The sequence below is a fragment of the Ascidiella aspersa genome, chromosome 2 (assembly GCF_963924565.1).
Source record: "Ascidiella aspersa chromosome 2, kaAscAspe10.2, whole genome shotgun sequence".
Classification (NCBI taxonomy): Eukaryota; Metazoa; Chordata; class Ascidiacea; order Phlebobranchia; family Ascidiidae; genus Ascidiella; species Ascidiella aspersa.
This window is the reverse complement of record NC_139448.1, coordinates 1,014,268-1,020,642: the sequence shown is the minus strand read 5'-3', so window position 1 is coordinate 1,020,642 and position 6,375 is coordinate 1,014,268. Positions and strand designations below refer to the sequence as shown.

Below are 6,375 nucleotides of genomic sequence, written 5' to 3'. Positions count from 1 at the left end.
TAGTAGCACCAGGTGTCTGTTTCACACTGTTTAAGCAAACACTTCTTCTATTTCCCACTATATATTGATTGCTTGACATTTGCAAAACGCGGAGAATTTCGTGCATAACTGAAATATTGTGAATATTCCTTTTTTGATTTTTGTCGGGGAGGAATTAACGGTGTTTGAGTCTTTAAGAGAGGAATATGAAAAAAACTTGGAGAAGCGCTGGTCTAGCCACTGATACGATGAACGACTTGACGGTGGGTTCGGACCCCCCCCTCCTTTTCGGAAGTGACATTAACGTTTTTTGTTCGTTTTTGTCAGGGTTTACCTCTCCGTCCGAAGCTGCGTGTTTTTTTCAGTGTAATTGGGTCACACGTCTTGCTCATAGGCGCCGAACGTGGGTGTGCAGAGCGTTTTTTGACGCCCTGGATTTCTTGCAGGGTGTCAAAACGCCCTGAAATTCGACCAGGTTTCATGTGCAATTAGTGTGCAACTCCATCTCTGTAAACACTATATTACAGCTAGCGCAATGTACACCGCTAGTAGCACAATCGTGGTTCACTAACAGTATGCGCGACTTTCCTGAATTACATGGGGAGAAGTACCATCTGTGAAAGTGTTCGTTCGCACGTATTAATAAACTGAAGCGCTGAAAGTATGAAATACCAAGTCGCGCTAACGTAGGTCAAGCTTAAGCTGATGCGAAATTTATGTTTAGTGAAAAATATTCTGTCATAAAAGATGCGTCAAGCCAATTACCGAGGCTAAAATATACAAGTGTTAACCTATTTCCTAAATTTTAAACGCCGAATAACACACAATGCTTCGTCTAGAGCAGGGGTTCCCAACCTGTGGTACGTGAAGGTTGTTCAGGTGGTACGCGAGTAGTTTTTCGTTTTTAAAAATCTGGATTCACAACTTTTATATTTTGTTTATTTGTTGTTTTACAAAAAAAATCCTGAAGCCTATTCATTGTTACGTAACTATCCCCGTTGTTTTGTACCATTATACGATCTTCGAAATACAGGTCATGTCAATAAGTAGCACAGTTGCTTTCAAAAGCCATACAACGCTGTGGGACAGTGGGTCCTAGGGGGCGCCAAGCAATTCTTAGGTAGGCGCAAGGTATACCTTACAGTTTTTAACTTTTTATACTGATTTATTCAGTTCCATGTTGCGATAGGTATTACATATGCTTGTATGCCGCCCTATGCATAACATCAAAATTACACGTTTAGAAAAGAAACTGAGAAAAAATCGAGTTGCGAACTTCGAGGCTGCTTATGTTTAACATAGTTTCTCGAATTTTGGGAGAATATTTGCTACTTATTACCGCCTATTGGACTGTGTTTAGTCAGAACTGTGTTTAGTCAGCCTATTGGGCTGTGTTTAGTCAGAACAGTATGATATAGTTGAAGAAGATCCACCTTCTCCACAAACTGTGTTTTGTCAATTTTAACAACAAAACTACGTAAACATTTAGCGTTTCGCGCGAACAACGAATTACTTCTTTTTGCGCAACACTAATTGGGGGGAACTCAGACATTTTTGCGCCAATTTTGAATGTTATTTGCAGTAAATAGCCTTCGCATTGTGTGTCATAACACTTTTTAAAACACGATTACTGCAATATGTTTGTCAAAATCAGCTCGATGTAAACCAATATATCGAGCACGAGCAACTTTTGTGTGTCTCCCAAATTAAAGTTTAGCCAATACAAACCAAATGAACGCAATTTATTTCGCTCTTCGCGCCACGAAGAGTTAACTTTTACAGAAAAAACACGGGACAATTACCAAAGGGGCGCAGCAGAAAAATAGTTAAGAACCACTGTTCTAAAAAAAGTGGTACGCGTGGCAGTACAGAGTGCCCCAAGTGGTACGAGATCGTAAAAAGGTTGGGAACCCCTGGTCTAGAGTCACAATTCCTACACTGTCATTCGATTAAACACCAAAATTAAACACCTGAAAGGGGCGAAATGTCAGCACGTTTAAAATTAAACATGTTTAAATTTCAGGTGTTTAGACGTTTTGCCGTTTATTCGGTCAGGTGTTTAGGGCTAGTATTCAGTGTTTCCAAATCAATTCCACAAAAATTTCATTGGGTAAACCATTTTATTGCGCGAAAAAGGTGAAAAACAACACAAAAAGCTCAACACAGTGAAAGTTTCAAAAAATGTAAAACTTGGAAAAGAAAACTACACATTAAAAATTGAAGTGCTTACATTAAAAAGGAAAAGGAGTAGAATAACGGAAAACTTACATAATACACAAAATAACATGTTGGAAATGGAGACAATGAAAGTGTTAATGCAAACAAAAATATATATGCAACAAAAAATAAAAAAGTAAATAAAAACAACAAAAAAAGATATATATTTTTTAATATTTATAATTTCTACACTTGGCAAATTTTCAAGGTTGGGCCTTAAGTAGGTGGTTTAAAAACATACAAACACAGAGCAACTTAAAGTTAATTGATAACTTAAATCCTGTGCATATTAACAGGCTCGAATATCAATGAAATATAACTTAACAATTTGTTCAAAAGTGCTGTTCTTCCGCTAAGTCTAATTTAACAGCCATTCCATCCACTAATATACAAATGCAGAAATGCTGATGTGATGTACAAAGGTTAGCCCAATAAAGGCCTTGAAGAGCTTTTCTTTAAGACGAGTTGAGCATGGCTGACTAGAAAATAAAATTTAGATCAATATAATATACTGCAATAATTAAATTATACACTGTCACTAAACAACTTTTTTTTTTATTTGCCTAACATAGTAACAATTTGAAGTTACCATCCAGAACCACTACATGTAATGTCATAAAAACATGTTTTAGTCTGTCACTAATCACCACAAAACATATTATTAAGACATGTACTAATTTGTAGCATTAGGAAATGTTTTATTTATGTTACACTGTAACTCAAGGGTGGGCAACTTCTCCGGTTGGCGGGCCAGATATGGGAAAATGAAGTACTTGGCGGGCCGGATTAAGTACTGCCAAATCTTGCATATTTTGTCGCATAATGGCCACTAATGTTGTACTCTTTACACACGGCCACACTTTCATTGCACATTAAACATACTGATTACTTCCCGACTTGAAGAAAAATAAACTAAGTTCAGAACTTAGTAAACCGAAAATCAGTTTGTTTGGAACTTAAAGGAATAAGATAACAATATTTCGCTACTAAAAGCATCATAAGTATAATGATTTTAGTTGCGAAATGTGGATCATTTAAGGCCGGAAGCTGTCTACGGGCCGCTTAAAATCCTGTATGTTGCCCGCCCCTGCTGTAACTGAATGACAGTGCAATGATTGCGAAACAAGTTCATTTTTATTGTAATTGATATCTTCATAACCGACTAAAATTAAAAAAAAGGTTCACCCTACTTTGAAAACAAATTAAATCATTATTTCATACAAAAAGTAAATATGTGTGCCAGATTATTGTATTGGACATTATGTGCTATTAAAATTTGTGCTTAAACTAGTGATACACAATGTAACCCCCAAAAGTTGCCCATTACTGGGACATTCAGACCAGACACTATACACAACATATATAAATTAAACGTATTTTCCATAAATTTAAAAAAAATTGAGTTTGTTTACCTTGTGATCCATATTCTTTTGTTGATTTCCACTTGCACTTTGTCACAGACTTTTATTTTCCCATCTTGCACTTTGCAGTTAAAATTGCTGGAAATAAAGAAAATTATGTAAACTATATAATTTATTAAAGGGCCATTAGCATTCCAAAAGACTACAGATTAAATTTTACACTTAAAACTTCAATGTAAGATTTAAATAATGGAAATGATAAATTCAAACTAAAACAAAAAAAGCACCTCAGAAATTTTATAGATTAAAAAAACATCAAAATTGGCGAAAATGCTGGAACAATATGTAACATATTTTTTTACATATTCTATGATGAAAGATTCTAAGCAAAAACTTATATATTAGCCAATTTCGAAAGGCAATAGTTTTCCTCGCTGGCCGCTACATATGAAATAAAAGCCAAATGCGAATAAACTATTTTCATGTAAAACATGTAAGTAAAATGTAATTACATTTTAACCTTGATCGTCCGTGAAGTTGTTTTTGAAGTCGAAAAGGGCAATTTGTTTGCTGTCATTGATTTCCCTGAAACAAAGCAGTGTAATTAAGTATATTTAATAATAATAAATTGTTAAAAGCATACTTGATAGTTTAACAGAAAAATTAAATTTCTATTTAAAAGCATACAAACCTTAAATGTTTCATCTAAGATAATCCTTTAATGTGTACAAAGTGTAAAGCCATGAATCATCATGAAATAGTATTTTACAACTTTCATTGCTTTTGGATTGATGAATGAAATACCTATAATTCTGAAACAAAAACCCCAATTCAGTCACTTCATTTTCCAAGACATGGCTTTTGTAACATACATTTCAGATTCTCAACCTGACAGTCTTGCACAGCTAATAAAACATTATTACTACACATTTATCAAAAGTATATTAAAGTATATATGTCACCACTATACACATTAGTATTTGTTTAACATAAATGTTAGTAACTCGAAAGCCAAATATACGCAAAACCGGCTTTAACAGTAATGTATAACTTGTAAAAGTTCTAAGCATTTTCTCTGTTTGAGGTTTCAATATCCCGCGTTCGTCACACGCCAGTGCGTTGTTCAGCGGACCGAATCAATTTCAAATACCTTATGATTTATTTATTGAATGAAATTTATATGTACGCAGAAAATTGTATTGAAACAAAACATAATTACTATAATTAGTTAAAATATATCGTAAATCAAACACTTAATAAAGAATACTTACTGTTCGTCATATGTCAAACCAGATAGGCTTGGTCAAACAATTTAATCTTGAAAAATATATAAGCTTCATTGCGAGACAGCTTTCCTTAGAATAAATCTGTGCCGTAGATTGTTTTCATCGCGCGTATTTTTATTGCTGGCGCAATTCAAGTAGGTCATGGCGGCACAAGACCGCACAGCCTCGCTTTGTGCTTTGGTACAAAGCTATAGGCAAGCTACATTAATGAAATCAAATATTGGATTAAATGGCACGTTGAGCACTCTAACCCGTATATTTATTATTTCCAGATTTACAAAAATAAAATAATGCCAAATAGGCCGAACAGATTTTAAGTTAGGAAAACATGACTTAAGTCATTTTGTTTATTGTGATCTGTCACGGCCATATATGCTAACTTGTTAAATATTTGACGAAATCGATAGACGCAATCGTACATAAAACAACCGCTCAGTGCTTTAAAATAACAATACCTCTCTCAACAACATCCCATCACATCAACATAAATGGCTTAAGCTATAACTTTGCAAGAATGCATCGAATTAAACACGTCTAACAATCAACGTGTTAAAAATATCAAGTGTTTAATCGTCAACATGTTTAAAATCGTAAATTGTGCTTAAAATCTCCCAATCTTCGTTGTTAAACACGTCAAAATATCAGGTGTTTAGCATAAAATCGTTCAGGTGTTTAGAATTTAAACATCAAAATTCAAATTAAACACAAAGGTGTTTAAATTAGGTGTTTAAGTGTTTAGATTTTAAACGTGCTTAGACCGTTTTGGTGTTTAAATTTAAACATCGTTCTGACAGTGTAGTGTTCAATATGCTGAGACGTTTGGTCACTCAAATCGATAAATAGACGTAATATTCCGAACAAAGCTTTTCAGCGCCAAACTTATATAAAAATAAAAAAAACACTGCTTGTGTGGTCGACCGTAAACACGGAATGCTTTTTTTTCTTTCACCTTTCGTTCAGGTTGGCTGATTAGCAAAAATGTATTCGACAATTGACCACCCTAAGTTAAGCCTTTTTTCTTTTCTCGCTAAAAACGTCGAGTTAGGGTACTGTTTAACACTGTTCGCTGTCTGCGATAGTATTCGATGTTGGTGTAACAACGGAATTTTTGTAACTAACGCAATTCCCTTGAAAAGGTAGTCTAACTGTGTTTGTTTAAAGTCGCCTTTTTTATGTAATGATAGTTGCCGCAAAATTATTTTCATATCCAAAGACCACGTGCTTGGTGTGCAATTGACACAACTTATTTTCTCTAAACCGCAGCTTGTATTTAGCTAACTTGACACACTGCTCGGCGCAGATGTGGCATATTTCAACCCGGAAAAACGATATTCGTTTTGCAGGATGCGAAAGACGTGCTTGTAATTTAGCATGGTCCCTTACATGAAACTAAACTTGGGAAACTGCACTGCTGATAGTCGAATCATGATTCTTCCAAAATCAATCACACACTTACCGTCTTGGTCTAGTTTCTCGCCTGAAGTAAACGATTGCACACTGAGCTGTTTCGACGCACGTGTTCGCTTTACGTC

At 34.9% G+C, this 6,375-nt stretch overlaps 1 long non-coding RNA gene across 1 annotated transcript; it reads right to left on the bottom strand.

Annotated features, from left to right (window-relative positions):
- Nucleotides 1-2,120: 2,120 nt before the first annotated feature.
- Nucleotides 2,121-4,371, bottom strand: LOC146162981 (uncharacterized). Its single transcript, XR_014494588.1, has 4 exons — nucleotides 4,249-4,371; nucleotides 4,070-4,142; nucleotides 3,609-3,695; nucleotides 2,121-2,675 (listed from the first exon to the last, which is right to left on the bottom strand). It is a non-coding gene; the product is annotated as an uncharacterized LOC146162981 (long non-coding RNA).
- Nucleotides 4,372-6,375: the final 2,004 nt, after the last annotated feature.